The 26,014-nt window shown below is 38.0% G+C and overlaps 1 protein-coding gene across 7 annotated transcripts in view; it reads right to left on the reverse strand.

The window, feature by feature from the left end:
- The window catches only part of LOC149794503 (sushi, von Willebrand factor type A, EGF and pentraxin domain-containing protein 1-like), a 184,760-nt gene that overhangs the window by 49,007 nt on the left and 109,739 nt on the right, over nt 1-26,014 (reverse strand). Inside the window, exon 32 of one of the 7 annotated variants that reach the window (XR_016423037.1) lies at nt 10,082-10,260. The exons of the other annotated variants lie outside the window; for them this stretch is intronic. The gene's annotated coding sequence lies outside the window, so the exon portion shown is untranslated. The remainder of the gene's footprint in view (nt 1-10,081; nt 10,261-26,014) is intronic. 7 annotated transcript variants of the gene reach the window in all.

A 26,014-nucleotide genomic window follows, 5' to 3' on the forward strand; every position in this document is an offset into this window, starting at 1 on the left:
GCCTCGCCGTGTTTATATAAATATCTAACGATGATACTACCTAGTACGGGTTGTGTTGAGAAATCTCGCCTTGATATTGGTATAATCGCGTTTGTAATTGCAATTGCCGGTCTCATTTTTATTGTTCGTGTTATTTCGTTCTTTATTGCGTTAATTACCTCAGGCAATCTTGACACCCATTCCGGAGATCGTTCATCACTGATAAATTCTCGTGCATATTGATATCCGAATAATCGCTAAGCAAGTGTTTTATTAAATCGCTCAACGATTGCCTGATCTCGATGAATTCCTGCATGACCGCGTCGAATATTAACGTTATTTTTTTTCATCAGCGACGAGACCGCGCCGAGAAATTCCCTACCTGGATCAACCTGAAGAAGATTTGGCCAAGTTAATAATGATCGTGCATAAATTTTGTTAAATGCGTTTGCAACTTCGGTGGCCGATTTAGTTGCTAACGGCGCCGCTTCTTTGTATCTGCTAGCGATGTCAACGACGGTTAGTACATATTTGTAAGTAATACCATTAACAGTGTCGTGTGGAAGAAACATTATGTCAGCTTGGTGAACCTCATTAGGAACACTAACGTCAAAATGAGCGTGAGGAATTTTCTTAGGCGGAGGAAGATAAATTTGCCAAACGGCTTGTTTTGATAACCAAGAAGCTGCTGTGGGAATTTTTACTTTGGCGGCCTATGCAAGTTTAGCAATTGCAGATTTCCCTCGCCAGAATCCTCGTGGAGAATAATATATTTCCTCCATTATTTATTACCAGCGCCGAATACTAATTTGCCTTTCATCGAACCTTTGATTAACCACGTTGCTAATTTTTCTTTGAGAGATTTATCAGGAATAGCGTCCATTGCGTGAATTAATTTTACATAAGCAAGATGTCATTGTTGTAAATCTCCGCTACGATAAGCGAGATCATGAATGTAACATGCGTTATCGATGGCATTTATTGGATCTTCCCAGGATTTGGTTGATCATTTTCATCAAGTCTAATATCTAGTCGTGTTCCGGGTCCGCAATAATTATATCCGGGTACGTGTTTTTCTCCAGGATATTTAGCCCAAGGAAGGCCAGGTAATTTACCTAAGCTGGCGGCGATGTCACCTCCATGTCGCTTTTTTTTTTAATAAATCTAAACTTGCGTGTGCCACATTTCTTACATTTACCTGTAATTGCACTTTTGTTATTACGCGTTGTGACCTCAGTTAGGTTTTCTGTTTCGGTACGCGTACGACATTTTACGCAATGTAAATCCATGATATTATTATATCATGAATGTAATTGATTTTTCAGCCAGGAGAAAACGCGAGGAAGTAAAACATCACGCGGCATTACCAAATTCGATTAGAATGATTATAATGGTCCATCTGGATCAGGAAAAACACAGTTGTTGTTAAATTTGATAATGAGATGGCTAAAATGGGACAAATTATATTTAGTTGCACCGTCAGTTGACGATCAACGTTGTTATCGAGTTTTAAAAGATTTTAACGAAAATGCGACCGAAATTAGTGAAAATATCATTGAATTTATCACGGATATCAATGAGGCACCATCCGTGGAATACATTGACGGAGAAATTAATAATTTAGTCGTATATGACGACGTAATGTTGGACAAACAAGCAAATCCGGCCAGGATATTTTCTCGCAGCCGACATAAAAATACCGACGTTATTTACGTAACTCAGTGGTATACACAAATTCCTTAAGTTATCAGGGATAATTGCAATATTTTAGCGGTATTTAACGGCGTCGATACGCACAGGTTAAGAAATATTCATCAAACTTGGTGCAACGGTAACATGGATATAAATAAGTTCAAAAATTTATTTAGTCGTGCTCAGTCAACACCACATGGATTTATTACGATAAATTTGCATGATCCACGTAGTCGATATCGAGTCGGTCTTGACCAAATATTTTAGCAAATAAATTTGTCTGCGCGTTGCTTGTTTCAAAAACAATTTGTCTGCGCGCTGATGTTTTTTGTGTATATACCATATGCATGTGGGTCTGTTTATGACGAAAATAACCCCTCGTAGCAGCTTTTAGAAATAAAAATAAAGGTTCCCTACGAAATTATTTCTATAGAAGGCTCCATTTTGACGGGAAATCCTGGTCTGTGATTTCTTTCTGCTGCTTATATATATATATATATATATATATATATATATATATATATATATATATATATATATATATATATATAATGATGAAAATCGCGTGGTCTCGAACATACGACAAAACTATTTAAGTACTGGGTTACTTCGAAGCGAACGAAATACTAAAAATCACATACAATTGCAATTGCAAATACATGTTGCCCTTACACAAATACATCTCATAATGCCCAGCAATAACTACATAACTACTATACTATGTACATCCTTTTTATTCAGGGACAGATAAAACGAATCATATGTTTGCTATGCTGTAGAGGTATGTCATAACAGTTATGGTTTATATTTATAAATACCATTTTATTTTCGCTTTCAAACACATTTTAAGCTCTACTTTGTGAAAGAAATAAAATATATTATTATAGGTTGTTCGACAGGTCAATTATGGAGAATTTGTACTTGCTCATGTAAATGGAAACACCTAAATAGTTCCAACCTGGTACTGGAGAAAACAAAAGTTGTAATTTGGGGCGATATGGCCTTTTACGGGAACTAGCATTTCCCTGTAGATTCAACACATGTGGACATTGAACCAATGACAAACTATGTTAACCTCTATAGCCTAAAAGCGACTATAACATTGCAAGTACAATCTGTACACAAGATGGCACCTGTGACTTCAAAATTGATAATTAGCACTGCCCTTGAGGACAGGTGACACAGATGCCTAACCCAACTCTGTATGTTAACTAAGGAAGAAACAAACATGATTAGGGGTCTTTTTGATCTAACTAACAAAGTATATCGGAAGCGTGACATCAATTTTCATAGCCATAAGGATGGTCGTTTTTCACCTCCTTCAAAACTATAGCCTGTCCTTTGTGATTTCAAAATGAAACAAAAAGAAGAATTAGTTACATCTTGCAACGACCCAAACATATGTTAAAAAGCCGAAAAGAAGAAGCAAGAAAAAAGATAAAACGTACTATTCAAAAGGATGTGAGTGAAAATAAATTGTTGGGGTATTATAATACATCTTGAAAGAGTTTAATCTTTGGAGAGAAATGTAAACTTCTCTGGAGAAACCTAAGAGAAAACGTTTTGCACCTATACCTAAATATTTTGCTACATAAACTTAAGCTTATCCAGTGTTTGTAGAAAATGTATAATATTCAAGCATTGCCCATTCAACCAAAAACTCATGTCTTTGCCTTATAAAATAAATGTGTTACTGAAATGCACAAAGAAACACTTTTGTTTCTGGAATATTCTCATGACACAGAATCATAATAAAATTTCAAAGCACATCATAAAAAATCCCTTTTTCATCTTGTTACTGTCTTTGATATTTTTAATATTTTTAATTATTTTATTTTAATGGGTGCAGATGTTTGCGTTCTTCAATTTGTTCAGCTCGTCTCGCCTTTTGTCATTTTGCACTCGTTTGCTGAAATGGTATATTCTACTGCTACTGAACACTCCATCTCTATCTCGTTTTCCTTTACTCTGAGACACTGACTATTCTACATCATCAAACAACAACCAAGCATTTGCAATGAGAAACCAGAAGCAAACGACGACGTTCTTTGTTGCCTCATACTCTATGGGGAATGTTGGACACTCTTGATACGAGTGATTCGGAAGATGACATGAATGATCTCAATCCACATCTATATGCATTCATAAGACCCAGCGATTCAGAATTAGCAACGAAAAGCAAGCTTTTATTTGGCCCTTCTCTACTTTTCCCACATTCCAACTTATCACAAATTGACTTAAATTACCTCAAACGTAACTCGCACATCCTAGCATAGAAGATTCATACATTTGATATAAGGACAAATTTAGATGAGTTGAAACAAAATTACCAAGTTTAAGAATAAGATTGTTCGAGGTTATCCATCACTCACAACAGTTTGAAATATGTGTGTGGCAAGTTTACTTCACAAGCGGAAATCGTTTGATCCAAAGTATTCACCTACAACAACCTGATACTTACATTGACCTGCAAGATGGAACAAATACTCTTCAAATAACAAGATTCATATGAAAGTGGTATTTGAAACCAAAAGAAAAAAATATGTGTTATCCGTGGATAAACTTTCGTGTAATAAACGAAGCATCACCAAGACTTTAGCAACCATCAAGATTAAATGTGTTTCGCCAGAACCTTTGTTGTGAATGAAATTTTAGTCAGACATTAGCAAACCACCGGAATGGAAACGAGCATTATACAATCAGATATTGCCAACGTCAAAGAGGAGCAGAACTCATTTAGGAACCAACAGGCATTCTAACCACAGCTCCCGAAATGAGAGAAATTAACATGCTAACTTCTAGCAATTAATCAATATGATTCATTCAGATCGTTCTTGAAGGTCTCGTGTAGTTTACATTTATCATCAACAGTATCATTTCGATGTTTTCACTAATGTTAGTGTGTTCTTGGATACAGCTACTTATTGTAACAAATGTGACCAGCCATTTAACTATCGGTAATATTCATGGTGGAGAGATGTATGTTGTTTAGCTTCAAGATCTTGCCTTCCTGAAGAATTATTTTAATGAAATGCCTGCAAGCGAACATTCGTCGTATCAGAATGTAACCAGCAACGTCAACAGGAATGTGCTTGAGGATTATGTTCCTATTGCACATTTTGATCTTATCAATAATACAGTGTAACGCATTTGTGCAGTATACAAGCGGCATAGTAATTAGTTATATTCTAACGTATGATAATGAACCCAGTGCACCAATGAATAAGCAACAAACAAGAACCGTACAAATGTGGATTCTATTATTTCTGACTTTGTATGTTTTCATGAGCTCGGAATGTACATTCTAATATTGTTGTGGCCTATAATACCTGTAAAGATTACATTCAAGCGCCTGTATGGTATCCATATTGAAACTGTAACATGATTTGTTTTCGCTGAATATTTTGAACAAAGAGGAGTTGTGCCGTTACAGAACCTGTCAAAAATACGTCTCAGTCGTCGATTAAAATCTATTCGCATACGACGGATAATTTATTTTCAAATATTATTCAGAATAAAAAGAATGAAATGTTTAAAACCATCTACTTGAAAGTGGGATACAAAGAATCCGTGAGCTATTTATTAATGCCTTTTATTAGAATGCGTCAACTTAACGGAATTACAGAAAAGGCTACTAGCCAATTTTCAAACTTGGAAGATGATATGAATGACCCTGGTACAAAATTATCTGTCTCCACACGACCGAGTCAGTTAAGAATAACCAAGAAACACAAGTTGTTTGTTGGTCTCTATATACATTTCGCTTCTTTGAGCTTCACACAAACTGACTTAGGACATTGACAACAACTACCTATCAATATCCGGTCAACTTAAGTCTAAACTCCTAACAGATAAATATCATGCCTTCAACACAGTGTCAGTATTAGAGGAATTGAAACGAAGGTGCCAAGCCTTAGGACAATATCGTTTAAGCCAATCTATCACTCACGACGGTTTTAAATCTATGTGAGTAGAATTTAGTTTAGCAGAATTTGTTTTGTTCAAACTCAACACGTCCGAAACTCTAATGATTGCTTCGACATAACCGATGGTGATGTGATGTTAGTTTGATTTTTAACGTAACTTTAACAATTTTTCAGTCATATCGCTACGATGTCTGCAATGTGCCAGTTTATAGTGATGTCTAGCACTGGGGCATCATGCCGCAGACATGTAGCATTATATCCCACCCAGTCACATTATCCTGACACCAGGCCTACCAGTCATAACACTAACCTCTTAATGCTGAACGCAAAGCGAGGCAGCTGTTAGTACCATTTTGTAAGTCTCTGGTATGACTCGGCCGAAATCGAACCCACGACCTCCCGCATCCGAACCGGACGCTCTAACCACTAGGCCACCGAAGCGGTTCATAACCGATGGAAAAATGTTCTTCATACCACAATAGTTTCACCTGGAGGGAGTAGCTGACAAAACATTATATTATATTTGTGGATCAAGATACTCGCACCAAACGAAGTATCTCCTAGATTGTAGCAACCATCAATATCATAAATGATTTAATCCGAGCCTTCTTGGTGAGTCTAACGTAGTCAGAGATAATCATTACGTAAGAATGGAAATAATCATATAAATGATTAAGACAATCGCTTATTGTACAATAACGAACAGAAGCATGATTCATAAAAAGGAGGCTTTCCGAACGAGAGTTCTAGAACTTTATAAATCAGGTTATGTCAACTAGTTTCAAAAATTAAAGAAACACGTCATTTTGTCACTCTCTAGACAACATAGATCAAGTCAAAGATTGTTATCTAACTTTAAATAGTAACAGCTTAGCACATGTCGAACAGCAGAGAGGAAGATGTCTCTTTGTCCAAGTAATACTAATCTGTTTGTAGGGAAAATAGGCTCAATATCAGATGTTGTCAACGACTGATAGGTTGTTAGATCCAGGTCGATACTGCCAACTCATCGAACATGAAGACAGATTATCCGTGAAGTGTTAGTCTTGGTGATTTTACGAAGAAGACGCTGTTTGCATCATCATTACATCGCCACGACCACCCATTGACCAGTTTGGTAACGTCATCAGTGCTTTTACATGACCACCATCCCCAGCGTATGCCTGTGGGATGTCTTCCAACCTTTACAAGATCAAGCGCTTTACGTTGGTCTTTGGATCGAAGACGAATATTACAACTTTGATCTGAAGACTATATTTGGACGTTTACCAATAAAGGAACCAAACAGTACAACTATCTGTACCATGACAAACAAGGACAAATTTATATCATATGAAAAGTGAAAAGACTGACACCAATCTCATCAGAGTCAAGTGGTCATCATTGACTAGCTAAACGAACCATTACAGGATGCGACCAGGACTTTTCCGTAAATACGGGGTCCTTAACAACTTAAACGTCTGTCACATTATCCATGGCACAATATAAACTTGGAGAAATGGTATCCAATCGTCTGCGAAAATCCAGCATAATAAACTGGACAGAGTCCAAAACATAAATACCAGTCTGAATACATACTTCCGCCAATGATGAATGCGACACAGACGCAGAGTAATGGGCTCGCCGACTTGACATTCAATGAAGGAAAGTGTTATGCTTTGACTTAAGACCAGAGTCATGTCGAATCACGAGCCATGAACCATGCAGCGTGTCCTTGATGGTTTGCTATAGAAATCGATGGCATTTGTATACCCAACTATGAATCGCAAGCATGCATCCCAAAACCAATCTAGATATTCAAGAATTCAACCAGACTTATAAAACAAAGATGACACAAGGTGGTAATGAAGTTCAAACTCGAAGAAGAAATACACCCAAAAGAAACCTAATTCTTCAAATAACGAGAAATAGATCAGCTAGAAGTTAAATGTGCTTATGATAACCTCGGTCTGTGACACTTTCTTCATCCCTCTTATCTTCCTCTTCCAAAGTTATTGATGATGCCAGTCAAATTTAACTTATCACAGGTTTTTCCCCATTTAATGAAAACATGGAAACCTATATATAAAGGGACCTTTCCATCGACAGCTGAGACTGTTATTGATGATGGCTCTGCATCCAGAAAGGTGGCATCTCATAAGACAGTGTTTATAGTATGTGTTGCAACAAGAACTTCTACTATTTAGTCAGTTGCCAAACGGCTCAAACGTTCGATCTGTTCTAGTTTGGATAAACAATGGAATGTCGTGTCAGTATTTACTAATTCCAGTCATCCAAATAGAAAGCAAATCATTCAAACAACACTTGAAAACATCGTTACGGCATATCATAATTGTTTCAGCGACTTGAAATGAATCGTTATTTTAATCTTAAGACATGAATAGGAATGGGTAAGGCTTCTTCACATTCTTCACAAATTAGTGAAACTGTAAACCCCAATTAGTGAAAAGTTACAGATGCTGGTTTGACAGGGAAGCTTTCTGCCCATATTGACATTATCGTCGCTACAATCTGGTAATTCTTGTTACGGTTGATTACTTTAAGACGAGTGGTTCTGTGAAACCAGGTCAGACTGTAATGGACGGACGAAATTTACCGTTAAATCCTTACAAACGGTAGGAGCAACAAATATCTTATTCAAAATCAGACGGATCAAAAATAAATGTTAAACTTGAAACGATACGTTTAAGTTTTGCAACGGTACCAGTTGCTTCATCTAAAGATTGAGACTATACTTCTAAACCTATGTTTAAAACTCCTGTCTGCTATTTTTCCCTCCAGTATGACATCCGGTTCTTCAAGACGATCACAAGTGGAGGTCGGCGTCAGAACTATAATGTTTACCCTCTGTTCAGCAACAAAACAAAGAATTTGCACCACAAATAAACAAATAAGTTAAAGGTAAAATAATTTCAGATGACGTTTGTTGAAACGTAGTTTCTTCCTCATAATGCCTATCGGACACGTTAAGCATCGCAGTCCAAAATACCATGGGAACCTAAAGAAGCGAACATTAGTTGACTGAGTAGCAACGGCTACCATACTGCGAATGCTACTGGCAATACATGAATTTAAAATGTGTCTCGTGCCGTCAAAATAAACTAATTATCTACGTCTGCAATATGTGCAACAAAGGACTATTTTAAAGTAGCCGAATTAAGATAGCATAAACCGATTATCACGCCGTACAATGTAGGTTACAATTAAATACATTGCCTTGTGCCATTCACTTGTTTTCAAAATAGATTTATGTAGTTCCTTTGATAGGTAAAACACGTTCAGTGTAAAGGAATTTTAGACATTGTCTTAGAAGAAAGTGTTCGATACCTTCTGCAATGGCATACAACAAAAGTCATCGACTTGCATCAACGTGGTTTTCAAAAGACTTGCAGTGACGCCACATTCACTTGCTGAAAATTAATGTCATGAAACTGTAACGATTCATAGATCCGTAAAAACGATGTGTACATATTTTTCATATCAACATGCTCTCAAGAACAACTACGTGTTACCAGGTCTAGCCAAATATTACAATCAATATTAGCATTGTATAGCTTTAAATCAAATTCAATGTGTTTGATTGATTATTTGGAACATTGGTGAAGGAAAAAACATCGGAGACTGAGTCCGTATGGGAAACAAAACAAAATACACTTCGACAAAGGTTATTTACTCAACTGGACAAAAGAATTGTATTTTATCAAGGCACATGTGAGTTCAATTGTATATTGTCTATCAAATGCTAGATATTATTGATAAGTTTCAAAAGAGCTTTGTATAGACCCAATATGCAATGCAAATTTACCTCGACTGAAGAAGAGTCAAAATAGTTGCACATCATATTCAATATCTTAATGTCCATTGAAAAGACTATCGTCCTAGCTTTAATAGTTGGAATTTAGCCTCACATGTCATCGACAATAACAAGAAGTAAAAGTCGCTGCATGCCATTAAACACTACAGCCGCTTATCCGAGTTCATCCCTCCAAAACCTAGATTATGAATCGTGTATATAATGTGAAGAACGCGTCCTGAAACTATAACTCGTCTTTTCGAGTCAAATATTTTGACCCGAAATGAACCGCTCCGGTGGCCTAGTGGTTAGAGCGTCCGCCTCGGATGCGGAAGGTCGTGGGTTCGATCCCCGGCCGAGTCATACCAAAGATTTACAAAAATGGTACTAACAGCTGCTTCGCTTGGCGCTCAGCATTAAGAGGTTAGTGTTAGGACTGGTCGGCCCGGTGTCAGGATAATGTGACTGGGTGGGACATCATGCTACATGTCTGCGGCATGATGCCCCAGTGCTAGACATCACTATAAACTGGCACATTGCAGACATCTTAGCGATATGACTGGAAAATTGTTAAAGCTACGTTAAAAGTCCAAAATCACATCACATCACTGACCCGAAATGGGTCATTGAGACTGCTATAGGGAATCTGAGTTAAAAACAGGGAGATAAACATGTGGTATATTTTACTGACCAGTTTTATTGTCTCTATCTTCTCTAGTCATTTGAGAAAAACAACCGGACAGTAATACAAACATTATCCTCGCTAACGCCAGTCATTACTCTTCCAGGCTCAGCAGCAATCTTCTGAAATTTTTGCAATCTTTTCCTCCATTGACATAGATGGGCTTCTTGAAGACCAAAGCTTTCCAACTGTGAATGACCAATTTTATTTGGCATTATTTAGTGGCAATTCAAGGATGTTTACAGACAGTAAGATGTTTTTTTCACAGGCAAAGTACCGCAGTGATGTAGGCAACAAGTATTATTTTATATCTTTATTATTACCCAGTACTGTCTTGTACAAAATATTATATCCTCACTATCAAAGATTATTTTCAAAGACAGTTCTAAAATAAATTGCAACAGATGTGTCATTTGTACCGTGGCTTAACTTACAAACCATGTCATGTTTTGAGAGACACTTTAACATCAGCTTTTCTAAAGGGTATCGCCATCTTAAAATCTACATTCACCCGGGGATTGCACGCTTTTATATTTTCTGATTGGCTCAAGGAAAGCAATTTTCCAAAATGTGCTTATTGAACAATAGGGTCTCACATCAGCAGTAAATAAAGCAAGAAGACAATGTACGGAATCTACAGGAAACAAATCCTGGTTCGCAGCAACGACACGGCCCAAAGAAACGTTTAACAACGTTAACCCTTGCGGACACGCAACAACCAAACAAAACGGGTTATAAGAACGGTCGGAGATTTAGAAGTTTTCGGTTACTAGAAAACCCATTGATGCATCAGATTCCTGCGAAGCAAACAAACTACACCTGTTTGCCATTTCACAATGCAAAGATCACAGTTAATACAATTTCCTTCCGTGTCTTGTTTGAACACCACACCTCCAATCGAAATTCAAGTCAAAGCGAAAACGGAAGATAGCCTTGGTCTCAGTAATAATCAACTGAACCTGAAAGTCAAAGGTCACAAAACGGACAACATCAGTCCATAGACCATTATCATAGTAGCTCCCTTCAATAATTTGATACACTCGCCTTTATACCTGAATCACAGCCTGAAGTTGAAACGAGACACATTGGATGTCATTAGTGAGACAGAGGTGATAGAAGATTACGATTATCACGATGTTAGTTTTAGATTGTCTTTCTACACCTAAACGTCTCTCATTTGAACTGAACATGGGACGTATATTCGTGCAAGATTTAGTGAGATTTCTGATACAGGAGTGAATCAAGATTTAGCAAGGGAAATTGTCACTTTGATAACAGGTAAATAACTCATTCGCGAATCGATGTAGGGGATAGTATATATTATGAAAGATTGGGATAAGGAGACGAGGGAACAAGAAAAACAGTAAAGGAGAGGAAATAATAACTCATCTGCACCAAATGGCTAGTATATCGGTCATAACCAGGCTACTGCACAATAATTGCCAATGGATGTGATTTTTATGTTTAACTAAGATTTTTCTATTCACAACTAAAATTATGTAAGCACCCAGCTGTATTATGTATGATAGTATGTTTTGCGTGTATGTGTTCAAGTATGTTTGCTAACATTCCTGCTCAATTGTTTAAGTGTGTAAATTCATCCCTCTTCAGTTACATAATACATTTCTGCTGGCTGGTAAGTGTGGAATTTTTGATGACCACAATGACGTGTTGGATAATAAGGTTGGAGTTTTGTATAGTAGATGACTGGGTTTTAGCCAACACAATGTTATTTTGGATGCTAAAGGCTGTTTGTTGCATAGTAAGTGTGGGGTATTGGACAGTAAGTGTGGTCTGCTGTATATATATATTGGTCACTGTTACTTTGCATGTGGTGTGTTGCATAGCGAGTATGGGGTGTCGGATACTAAGGGTGGAGTATAAGTGTTAGTCACTGTTAGGGTGTATCAGATATTAAGCGTAACTTTAGCATTACATTCAATGTATGAGGCCATGGAGTCCCAAAACCATTGAACTTTTAACTCAACGATACATTCCCTTTTGAAGCTATAGTGGCCGGAAAATTTAAACCTAGTTATATCATTCAAGACATAGAGAGGCCCAACATACGCAGTGGCATAGCTTGAATATTAGCTGCATTTCCGCTTAAGGCCCTACATGCCAGCAATGAACAACCTATTGACAAAAGACATACGTTTAGATGTACAAACGTGTTTTATATATGGCTTACTGTTAAGTCACGCTAGAAGACATATCGAACCACTTTACTATTTATTTTACTAGAGGCCATGTCAGACCACTTTAATATTTACGAGCTGAACATCCGCATTGATCACAAGATTATGCATGGAAGTTTACAATATTAAGTAATAATGCATTTGGACGGAATAATAAAGGCTCCATACTTTTGATGTAAGTGATATATATCTAGCGTAACTAAAAAAGCATACGTGTTTTCCTTTAGTGCGTGTGTGTCTGTGTATGTGTGTCCAAAATACGTACAGATAACACTGGTCTACATGTTTTAGAAGTCGTCTGCTTCAAAAATAAAATGTGTATTTATTATAGATTTTTATGTGCTGAATTCGAATACGGCAAATAAAACAATTGATTGGCAACAGTTTGTACGATATTTAAGATGTAAGAATTTACGACTGTGCAAACTGTGTAAATAGTATAGCTTTAATAATAAGTTGTAAACCTAGGTTTTTCATGTGTTTATGGTTGCTTTACGTGATAATATTTCATATGTCCTGTTGAAGTAACACTTTAAAAAACAACAAGAGGGTTAAACTGTTATATAATTAATGTTTATTATGAAACAAAACGCAAAACACTATCAGTATATATAAGTACATAGTGTCAACTCGGCGATTCTTGTCTAGTCTCTTGCATTCATTAACTGGAGAATCACTGTCCAGCAATAGCCTGTAAGCATTGACGTGCTGTAGTTCGCCTAATACGTCATTTATTCTTCGTTAATTATGATTTATATACTATCCAGGGCAGTGACATACTAAAAGTTTTGAATTTTTCCTTCAAAAGGCAAAGAATGAAAGGAAGTACACAAATTCTCGGTTTCCTCTGCATTTGAAATTAATAAAACGCCATGCATAACATGCAATATCCTCTCAGCTGCTCTCTCTCTCTCTCTCTCTCATTATTTCCTATAGTAAATTAATCAAAATATTTAGAGGGTTATGGGTGAGCTAGAACAAACTATACGAGCTGGATTTATACCAATTAATATACAAGAGAGTGAGTCGCTATAATGGTATGTAATCACTATCCCTGGAAATTTGCTTTGTTTTGTTACACTTTACAAATGTCACAAAGTTGCAAAAGCCTGACAAGACAAAATAAATGTTGTATTTCTCTTGGATATATCGACAAAAACTAATTCTGTTTTTCTAATGTGTGTTTTAATATCAAAAATAAGATTCTAGCACTGAATTATTTCCATGTGTTTAACATACTGAATACATACATAAGAGAAGGGCACAGAGACAGAATAATTAAGCACACTTTAATAGTATATAGAATGGCGTGGAGAGCATTTAGGCGTTTCCAATTTTAGTTTTATATTTGGCACTACGTTCTATCCCACTTAACCTTAATTTATTTTCTTATAAAATATACATACACTTTACAACCCGTGGAGTAATGCTCAACGAAAATGAAGTCACCAAACACTTGAATCAGTAACATGCAAAACATCCAATGGCACTACTACGGTAGACAAAAGTAAGCATTATGATAACTATACTGCATGTCAATGTTTTCAGTCAGGAGTGTATTAATGATTGCATCTACATAACGGATTCTCTCTGTGTAATATAAACATTTATTCATTTTACTACGCCCAATGACATGAACGTTACAGATACTATACTTTCAATGGCCGTGACGCAATCACGGAAGAGGACAATATTAAATATGCCATTATTAATACTGTTAATCACATTATTTTGCATATCATGTTGGCACGGATGTTTAAGCTTGTCTTTAATGTGTCGTCGGAATTCAAATTGCGAAATCAGCTTTGTTGGACACGTAGATGTGTCTATTGATATTGTCGAACTCGTCTGCCGATATTTGCTAAAAATGCTTATAAAACACAAAGACCTATGAAGAAACGATCCTCATATTCAAATCATGGATGATATCCATTGTCGGCATGTTGACGTATAATGATATCATTTGGTGTTTGATACCTTAGCTAATGTCCGTAACATGCAGCATCGATAAGATTTACAGATGCCTCATAAGGCCTTTGTTGTTCGTTAGAATAAATGCTTGTACTAGTCCCACAGTAATCGTATCCAGGATTTTTTTCTTCTATACTTTTGCCATTATGTTCCTAGCATTTTGAGACTGCAACATCACCGCCAGTTATTTTATTTAAAAAGTTTACGGCTTGAACTGACTGTTTCGTACTGAATACAAATTTTCTTGTCTGAGGCTCTACCATTACAGATACGAACTCATGCTGGAGTTGAAGTACGTGCTCTCATGCGACATATCAAAACAATATGAAGACATCATTATATTGTACAACAATTATATTATTTAATGGCAAAAAGAAAAAGGAGATTCACGGATCTATAAAGATCCACATTCAGAAAAGTGGATGTTTTTCGGACATTGACTTCTCTGCACAAATAGTGCCCATATTACTCAAGCATATTTGTGATAAAGCCAGTTCCCTGTTTCGAAAGTGAGTTCGCGTGTAAATTATTCGCCAAGCTAGATCATGAAAACACTACTGCTGTTGAATATGAATTTACAACGGCTGACATGCGATTGGTTGTATGTGATTGCGCCGTTAGCTGATAATCAACATTATCTTGACGTTTTCACGGTTATAAAGAAAGCTTGAGTAATAAAAGTGTCTTCTACAAATATAGATTTAATTTTCACAATTACTGAAACATGCTTCATTGACGATTTGGATGCAATTTTAAACAATTATGTTGTTTACGACGATGTGACGCATGCAAATTTAATTAATCCCGCAAAAATTTGTTACTGGGGTAGACTCAAAACACCTAAATGATTTACCTAACGACATGCACACGTACCTAAAGCGTGTCGTTGCCTAACGTGATCTGTGGCAACTGTAACATGCTGGTGATATTACGCGTCATTGGTAATCATGGTCTTGGAAACATTCCCTGCACTTTCTGCCGCTGGCCTGTCGAAGGGTGAATTTCGTGATATGTCTAAACGGATCTCTGAGGACCCGTAAAGTCTTCCCACCATTGATTCGACATAAGGGCCCAAATAAAACTATTGTACAGGTCTGGAAAAACAAAGCCTCTCACAGGAACGTACCTCACACGACAATGTACAATGCTAGCAAGTATATTAAATAACCGCACCCGCCAGCTGTGGTAGAAAAGAGTACGAAGAGAGGGCATAAATCCGTTCGTGATGATTCATGATGTCGTAGAGGTTGCAAAACGTTCAAAGATATGTTACAATGTCGATAAACTCCACGAAAAGACCTGACAGCGGCCTTTTAAGAAACAGTCGTACCGTTGATTAACAAACATAAAATTATCAAATATGCCGATCTTATTAATAATCTCTCAAAGGCAACAGTGGAATGGCTGGCAGCCATACAGGAAACAGAAGAAAAATCGTAACCATTATATAAACTGTCTAAAAGCACCAAGAATATAAAAAGGCAACATACGAAATGGCAGGTACTAATACACGCTTGTTTGCAACACATAAATGAAGAAGTCAAAGACGACGTCGTTGAAACTGGAGAAGCCTTTGATGTAATTGCAAGGTGCATCCATATATTACAACGGTACAAGACATAATGCTAAATGTACTACCCGAACGCATGCCATATATTCAAACACTGGTTCAATAATTTAAAGAAACAGATCGCCATAAGTCTTTCAGTAATCGTATTATCATTGCTCAACACTGACTCGTCAGCCGAATGAGTAAATGATAAAACTACCATCAAATACACAGGATAAATACATGAACATCGATTGATTGATTGATTGATTGTTTTTTTTTAACGGCGCATCAGCACTCTTAGGCTATTTAGCGCCAAACAAAGTGTTACTTGTATAATCTTTTAAAACTTATAAAAGGTTCTACATCGACCAGCGATATAAAAGAACAAATGGTTGAAATTAAAAACGGTAAGAAGGTAACGGTGCAAAATAAAGCTTCCCGATCAACGGGAGATGTAAAAAAGATGAATAGGTATTAAAATGGGACGGAATGTATATTGCATAAAACTGCACAAGGTGATAGCATAAAAGTCAGAGTTTAGAGTAAATATTTACGGCTTTCAAGAACTCGATAATACGAGTGATGTTTATATTATCAAAAAGTTCTTTCATATCATGCACAACGTAATAACGATCGCGCGTAGGTTGTAGGTCAAAGCACTCTATCATAAAGTGCTTGACAGTGAATGGTTCATTGCAAGAAACGCACTCTGGTGGGTCTTCACCTTTTAGTATGTGGGTGTGGGTGATATAAGTATGACCAATTCGGATTCTTGCAATGACTACCTCCTCCCTACGAATGGTTCTGTAGGAAGGAGTCCATTCTCCTAGAGTTGGTTTGATTGCATGAAGTTTGTTATTTACAGCATCATTCCATGATGCCTGCCACTTCTGACGTAAGAACTTTCTGATACAAGGTTTAAAATCTGTATATGGTATTTTAAAATCAGATGGTTCTTGAGAAAGGGCCATTTTAGCAGCGCGATCTGCTTTTTCGTTACCTTTAATACCAATGTGGCTAGGTAACCAACAGTATATTATATTGTGGGAGACACTCAGCTCGGTATTTTTTACGAGTATGTTTTTCAATAATGGGTTCTCCAGTTTTCTATTGTGTAGTGACTGAAGTACTGATAGCGAGTCGGAGAAGATGATACAGTTTGAAATACGATTCTTTTCTATATGTTGCAGAGCAAGGTCTATTGCTCTGATTTCGGCTGTAAAAATTGATGCTCCATTTGGTAAGCGAACTTGCGTTGTGTGATTTCCACAAACAAAGGCTGCAGCAGCCTTTTCCTCATCCTTTGATCCATCAGTGTAAATTCTCGTGTAGTTTTTAAATTCGGTGAGGAGTTCATGGTAAGAGTTGTGGAAGATAGAAGGGTTTGTTTCGGATTTTTTTCCATCGTGTAACGTAAAACGTACTTTTGGTTGTTTAATTAGCCAGGGTGGTGTTTCGGAGATGGATGTTTTCTGAATTTTTGAAAGATCTATATTTGTAGTGTCAAGGCTGGATGATATTCTAATGCCAAAGGAAGGTATGGCGTTTGGTTTATTTTCGTATAAAGTTTTGTATTTGGGTTGAAAAACAGCCGAAAAAGCAGGATTCAGAGGGTTTGATTTTAATTTGAGAGCATACTGTGCTGAAAGCATTTCTCTACGATGCGATAACGGTGGTTCATTCGCCTCAGCTAGAAGGCTTTCACACGGGGATGTTTTAAATGCTCCCAGAGCCAGTCTTATTCCCTGATGATGAATTGGATCAAGCATTTTAAGATACGATTTTCTGGCAGAACCATACACAACGCAACCATAGTCTAGTTTGGAGCGAATAAACGTTCTATATAAATTCAGGATGACTTTTCTATCAGCACCCCAGTCAGTGTGTGCTACTACTTTAAGTAGGTCAAGTGCTTTTAAGCATTTGGCTTTCAAGTTTTTTAGGTGTGGAATAAAGGTCAGTTTTCTGTCAAAGATAATACCCAAAAATTTTGTTTCCTCAACAACTGGAATAGGTGTTCCGTCCAGCGTGAGTTTAGGTTCATCGTGGTGTCGTCGTAATTGACAGAAATGCATACATACAGTTTTTGATTTCGAGAATTTGAAACCGTTCGTACTAGACCAATTTTGAATCTTGTTGATATTTTGCTGTAGTTGTCTTTCAATTGTATGCATGTGCTTTGACCGATAACATATGAGAAAATCATCAACATATAGTGAGCAATCCACACCAGGAGTCAAACACTTGGTGATGTTATTAATTTTGATATTGAAAAGTGTCACAGATAAAATACTGCCCTGGGGCACACCCATCTCTTGCTCGTGCAAATCTGAGAGAGTACAGCCCACTCGTACCTTGAATTCTCTGTCGGAGAGGAAGTTGGATATGAAAGAGGGCAGACGGCCTTTTAGACCTAGATCGTGCAGGTCTTTTAGTATCCCGTACTTCCATGTTGTGTCATAGGCCTTTTCTAAATCAAAGAAAACCGCTACTAAATGTTCTTTCTTGATAAATGCATCGCGAATGAATGTTTCTAGTCTAACCAGATGATCGTTGGTGCTCCGTCCATAACGAAAGCCACTTTGGAAAGGAGATATTAAATTGTTAGTTTCCAGGTACCATACAAGCCGAGAATTGATCATTCGTTCCATTGTTTTGCACATGCAGCTTGTGAGTGCAATAGGTCGATAGTTGGTAGGATCTTCACTATCTTTACCGGGTTTGGGAACTGGTATTACTGTTGCTTCTTTCCATATTTTAGGTAGGTTACCAGTAATCCATAAATCATTGAAGAGTTTTAAAAGAGATGTTAAAGATGATTCTGGAAGATGTTTTAAAAACTGGTAATGTATTTTGTCAGGCCCAGCGGAAGTATCATGGGCCTTGTCTAAAGCCTCCATAAGTTCTGATAGTGAAAACAGCTGGTTGTAGCTTTCCGAGTTGTTGGATGTGAATTTTAAACGTGACTTTTCTTTTTGAGTTTTCAATTTTTGGAAGGCTTCGGAATAATTAGATGATGACGAATTTTTAGAGAATGTATCAGCAAGAACATTTGCTATGTCACGTTTTGAGCTAAGATTGTTATTGTTCACTTTTAGATGTCGGAAAGAATTGTGTTTTCTCTTTCCGTTTATTTTTCGGATCGTGTCCCAAACTTTCTTAATTGAGGAACGAGAGTTTAAAGAGGAAACATATTTCATCCATGATGCTCGTTTACTTTCTTTGATTGTGCGGCGAGCTTTGGCCCGGAGAATACGATATTTACTTAAATTCTCGGGCGTCGGATGATTGTTAAATTTTTTCAAGGCTTCTCGGCGTTGCCGTATGGCTTCCTTACATTCCTTAGTGAGCCAAGGTTTTAGGGTTCTTTTACAGTTTGCTGAGGACTTGGGGATAGATTCTTCTGCAATGTCGGTTAAAATAGATGTAAAATGCTGAATGGGGTCGTTAACATTGAAAACTGTATCCTCATTCAGCCTGGTTTTACAGTGTGTTTCGAATTTGGCCCAGTCGGCCTTCTTTAAATTCCATTGTGGAATTACTTCATCAATTGTAGAGTTATGATTTACAAGGGAGATTGGGAAGTGATCGCTGCTGTGAAGGTCATCAGCGACCTTCCATTCATAGTCCAAAAGCAGCGAAGGAGAACAAATTGTCAAATCGATGCATGTGTATGTACCCGTGCCTGGGTGTAAATATGTAGGTGTTTTGGTATTATATAGACACAGATCGTGTCTAGAAATAAAGTCTTCAACTTTGTGACCTCTGTCACTTACATGATTCGATCCCCATAAAATGTTATGGGCATTAAAATCCCCGAGTAAAACAAAGGGTGCGGGAAGCTGTTGAACAAGATTATCGAGTTCGTTTGGTACTAGGTTAGTGTTTGGTGGTAAATAAATAGAGCAAAATGTAATCACTCGATGTAGAGTGACGCTTACAGCAATGGCTTGTAAATTGGTGTTTAAAGGAATGAAACTATGAGGAGCTCTGTTGTTCACAATAACAGAAACTCCTCCTGATGCCCTGTCAACATTTGGAGAGCAGGTGTTAAACAGGGAGTAGTTTTTAAATGTGATATTGTCTGTATCTTTCAAGAAGGTTTCTTGAAGGCATAGTACCGCAGGATCATGTTCGTTTAAAAGCAGGAGAATATCATTGTAATTTGCTTTAAGTCCTCGACAATTCCATTGTATGATAGTGTTTTTCATTATAAATTTAAATTAAAGATTGTGGAGCTAGGTTAGACCTTTCGCAGACGGAATTTGTTTTGTTATTTCTCTGGAGGAAGTACGGGGGTGAATTTTTTGTTTGTAGGTCTGGAGTTCCCTTGGGCGCATGGAGCAGATTCTTCTGCATCCATGCTCTCGATGTCTCCAAACCTGTTATAAAGTTTGATGGGGTCATCTGACCCCTTTTGTTGCCTGTTTCCGTGAGATTTTTTATTCTTTGGTGATTTAGGTTGTTGGGTATTATTAAATGTAGTCTGAGTAGATGCCGTGTTTTTCTGTGCTTGGTAATGGGGGGTGTTTGAATTTGGTGTTGAATCGGGTGCTTCTGTTTGTGTTTGAGCGTCCTTCGTTGTTTTAGGATTGCTCTTCACTACAGTGGAGAAGGATGGGCCAGGATGGGCTGTTTTTGCCTGTACAATTTTTCTGGCTTCTGGATAGGGAATATTATTTGTGTATTTTACCCTCTGAATTTCCTTCTCCTGTTTCCAGGTATCGCAATCCTTGGAATTTGCGTGGTGCTCTTTTCCGCAGTTGACACAATGCGGAGTTGCTCTACAATCAGATTCCTGATGAGCATTGTCTCCGCATCGGCCACATATTTGGCTCTTGGAGCAGCGGTCTTCGTGATGGCCGTATTTTTGACACTTATAACACCGAAGGGGGTTGGGAATGTAAATCTCTACCTTTACTTGCAAAAAGCCAACTTTCACCACTTTGGGTACAGTTGGCCTGTTGAAGGTGAGTACAATGGTGTTGGTGTCCTGCAGATTGTTATTACGTTTAATACGCATTCGTCGGACTGCAGTGACACCTTCATCTTTCATTCCTTCGATGATGTCAGCGTCGGTGACTCCAGCCAAGTCACGGCAGCGAATCACGCCTTTGGACGTATTCAGTGTGGTGTGAGCGAATGAGGTTACTGGGATATCAAAGAACGTTTTCATTTTCCTGATATTGTCTGATTGACCTCGTCGCTCACACTCAATAAGAAGACAACCCGATTTCAACTTTTTAACACTTTTAGGTGTGCCAATCGATCCTGTGATAGTCTTTTCGATGACAAATGGAGATAGTGCGGCAAGCGGTTTCGTGGCATCTTTTGACTGTATGACCATGAAGCGTGGAAATGACTCCACACTACATGGTTCATCGTCAGACTCTGATAAGGGTTTCGATCTTTTATTTTGATTTTTTTTGGAATTATCCATGATGGCTAGATTAAAAATTCAGCACCCGTGCTCCCCACCCACCAAGGAGCCCAACAAGGGGACACTTTTCAAGTGTCAGGGATACACAGATGCCATACTCAGTTGATAAAATTACCTTTGAATGACCCTGAAGTCGCCAATTTCTAAGGTCGGTAAAATTACCCCCCGATTGACCCGTTAAGCCACCGCCTTCTAGGAAGCCTTCTAAGACTTGGAAAAGTGAAATATAAAGGAAAAGAATATAGGGGCAACGGTGGTATCAAGAGAGATACAAGGAGAGAGAGAAAGAAGGTGAGAAAGTTAATAAAGACCTCCTAGGGCTCGGCGTGACCAGCCGATTTGTCGGAACCGGGCCCATCCCGACCACCCGTCTAAGAGAAGTAGAGGCCAAAGTAGTGTGTTGCAGGGAACTGCTCAACTACCAGGATCCTTTCCTCCCCCGACACGGGACGCAACCCACGGCAAACAGGTTGCCTCTACTTAGTCGCCTTTTACGACACGTAGCGAGGCACGTCGGGCCAATTCTACAACCCCGGACCCGCAGGGGGACATGAACATCGAACGACCGAAAGGAAAGTTTAGGGAGTTAACAGGGCAACATAAAAACCGGTGAGTTTAATGGAACCAAATAAGCTCCCAGTGACCGGTGAAATTATTTCTACAAACGTTTAATGCATCTAAAAGCAGAAGAACAGACAAAGGTGACAATGTATGGAGAGAATATATGACATTATACTTATTTTAACCAGTAATGCCCTCACGGTCACAACAAGAAATGTTCATAGGTAAACAAATATAATAATTTCTAAGGTAACAACAAGACAAGAAAGAGACGGACAGTTCTAAGACGTTCAGCGTGTGCACCCAAAGCAAACAGTAGGCTGCGCTTTCAAAATACAAATCCCAAAAGTTTGAAGAACTGACAACACATTTGTCACCTGTGAAAAATCAGAAGAACGACAACATGCAATGAAACCAAACCAAGGAGATACCGCTTTGCACTAACGATTGGAAACACTTCTAAAATCAATTGTGGCCATTTGCAGTGCATCAGAATATCAATAATGATGAAGAATCTATTTGTGAGTCTTAGCTTGCCAAATAGCATTTTGGACATAAAAATAGATCGATCCACGAACTTGCTGAATGCATCAATTATGTGTATTACGACATCGATGATGAATTCTGAGGCAACTGAAACACTGCGCATTTTGTGAGAATAACATGCTGCAGTTCAACAGGTTGTATTAAATACAACCTAGATCGTTACCTCAATGGTTAAGATCTCATGAGAAAAGCGAACTTTGATGTCACTCTTTCTACACCTATTATTTCTGGCGAGTCCTGCACACTTAAAATTTCATTAGCGTCTTTGAGAATTTATTACAATTAGCTTCATATCCGATCACATTCATATGGCGATCATAACGCGAATAACTCATTTGTGTTTTCAGTACACACTAGCGCCGACTACAATAGTACTGAACTTCCTGCCGGTACGAACGACATATGATCAATCAATGAAGAAATTCGAGGAAGAATCGCAATGTTTACCAGCAAAGACTCTACATTTTATATACAGTAACATCAGCTCACTCTTAGATCTGTAATTTCCATCGATTCAGTGTCGATTTCTGTTAATATTAAACAATAAGAGAGTTTTTATGTTGGGCTGACGAATTTATTAGGCATGAATTATTATCGCCAATGACATTATCAAATTTAACTCAACGATGCAGATCAATCAAACCTGTCACAGGTATGAAGCGGATTTCCTCATGTGTAGCCTGCCAGGTTAATATACTCTTTGGGTTTTAACCAACTGTGGAACCGAGTGATTTCATAACGATTCCGCCTGCATTGCCTATGTATCTTCCATTTCATAATGGTCAGTAGATATGTTTTACTGGTATCAGTATGGATCAAAAAGGGCACATCGTAGATCTATTTTGTGAAATGTTGATGATATAAATATACTTTAGAGATCGACATAATAGTTAATAGAATGACTGTCATACGTGGATGTGTAACACAAGTGCGTGTTGAAAACCCGAGAAATGCCGTTTGCGCGACATATTATGGAATTGGCCTGGCTGTTGCTATTCATATAGTGCTGACAGATACAACAAGGATGCTCGTGGAATTGCTTCCACGGCTGCACCAATTGCTAAACTCTTTTAAATGCAGTCCTTGTTTTCAATCAAAACGCTAAAGCGGGTCTCTTGAAAAACCTGGGATAGTGAGCGGTTTCGTCCATGCGAGATCGATTACAGGAATTAATGACTCAAGCACCATCAAAAGCGGCTACGCTACCCTCAACATAAACTAGGGCGACACCCTGATTCGGTGATTGCAAACCTGACAATTGGGAGTGGGACAACGATTGTGCATAATGTATTACACCTAAATCAGTAATCTATAAACAAAGTCTCAGTTCAAATATGTCAAATCCCACATTTGACATAAACGTGCCATTGTTGGTTCATTGACACAAAAGAGATTTTTAGTATTACTCATATCCGGCTAGGAAACCAATCAACTAAAAGGGAATCGGAAGTGCCAGATACTAAACGTTTTTTTCATAAATATGAAGTCATCTTGGAAATTTTAGAGAAACTTGTACAAAATGAAACTTCGTTGTATTTGTATTTGTTAACAGCTAAATCATTAACTTGTTTAAATGCAAGCGTTATTCCATAGACAGAAATAAATTGAATCAATTCTTCACAATGCTATTGTTGCCACAAATATATAGAGATGATGATGCAAGATCAGCTTTTCCAACTGTGGTGTTTTTTTAAGGACACGTTTGATAATCCCAATCTTCAAAAGTATGAAGTTAGGCTACATCGACAACACAGTAAGCATGTTACTGATGTAGATGTACAAGCTGTAGTCATAAGCAATATGGGCACTGTCAACAACAGATTTTCGTAGTTTTAAGGAACGCTTTGTGGGACTTCATTACCATATTCGTGTCAATTCCCCGCAGTCACATATTTGGGTTTCACAGATATACACACAAGGTAATTTTATGCCAAACATAAAGTCACATTAACCCATAAAAACAGGTCCAATGATACAAACTAGCGTTATGGAGCGGCCCATGCTGGTAGAGTTGTAATAGAAACACATTGTTTATGCCTGTCTTATCCCATTCATTTAATCTAGTATCACGATTGTTGTCCATTATGCAATCTCGAACTGCTTCAAGGCTGTTGTTTCTGACACATGCCACAGATACGTACCCTACACGTACTATTGACGTTCAGATCACATGGCAAACCTTACCAGAACATGTATTTGTGGCATTTCAGCATACAAATCAAGATCAAACACGAAGATGATTTTTAACAAATTTAAAGTGAATGAAGCTTCTCGTTAAAAGGTCATCGGGTCATCAAGAACCGTCTGAAGTAATCTGCTTGAAAACAGAGCCGCCAATTATATTGTACATGCATATCACAATCTGTCGAAATGTTTACTTTCTCTTGCAAATTTACCGACATGACTTTAGGGGTTACATAATTAGCCAAGTACATCCTCACTGCTTGTCATAAGAGGCGACTGAGTGGTGGAAACCTCATTGCCGTGGATTGCGACCCATGGCGAGGAAGTAAAGGATCATGGTAGTTGAGTTGAGACTTCACGATACAGCACACTACTTCGGCCTCTACTCCTGCTACACAGGTGGTTAGGATGGGCCGGGTCTCGATAAACAGCCTGTCACCTCAAGCCCTAGAAGGCTGAAATGTACTTCCCACTTTGTATATCATTTGATGCTTTGTATATCTTTTGATATCATTGTTACCTTTACAATCTACATCTTTTTTTTCTCTCCAAAAAGTAGGCGGTGGCCGCACGGTACGATAGGAAAATATCATTGCCAAATGGGTATACCACCTGTGTATCCCTGAAACGATGTCGTGTTTTTGAGAAATTAGTAGTAGAGTGAGTGAGCACGGGTGATCAACAAACAATAAAACATAATGGATAATATAAATATCAACTTTGGAGAACAAACACAGTAATCGAATCTGAGGATCAGCCATGTAGCTTGGAGTCATTTCCAAGCTTCACGGACAATGCATCAGAAGGCAATGCAAAACCGCTTTTCCGCACTATCGTCATATCTGCATAAAATGACTATACTGGTCTAATCAGCACCCTAATAAATGTGAAGAAATTAATATCAGGCAGCTTGCTTTTGGAGTGTAAGCGAATAGACGAGAGTTAGAACATTTAAAAACCTCAGAACTTCGTTTCATATTCCAGTACCCTCGTTCGTTCACACATCACTAACTTCGTTAAAGGGTGTGATTTGTTGTCGCAACTTAGCTGGAGTCGGCGACACACAAGTCGTCGAAGGGATGCAACATCACTGCTCAATTCCTATAAAGCGTAATGGAAATGTTGTAGGTCACCTATACCGTCATATTCACCATCAACACATCTAAATTAGTGAAGCCAGTATTATTGCCAGTTACGGTCGAGATATATATTTCAAACTCACTTCAAAGTTTCAAATGTCAGTCGTACGTACATCATGAAGGCTGGTGCTATAGCAGTCCAGTATATGGCACATGCAGAGACATTTATCGTCGGCGACCCGAGAGCAAAGCCATTCCACGCTGCGTTAGTTGCGAAAAGAAGCACTGGAAACAGGAGGATACACAAATGGCAAAATACATATCTGATTCCAGTTTTCGGACGACGACGAGAACGATCGTTTCCGATACCATTTAGTGACATAATCGGTATATGTTTTAACGAAGAGAGTG

Source organism: Sinohyriopsis cumingii, chromosome 8 (assembly GCF_028554795.1).
Source record: "Sinohyriopsis cumingii isolate HCF-2022 chromosome 8, ASM2855479v2, whole genome shotgun sequence".
NCBI classification, from domain to species: domain Eukaryota; kingdom Metazoa; phylum Mollusca; class Bivalvia; order Unionida; family Unionidae; genus Sinohyriopsis; species Sinohyriopsis cumingii.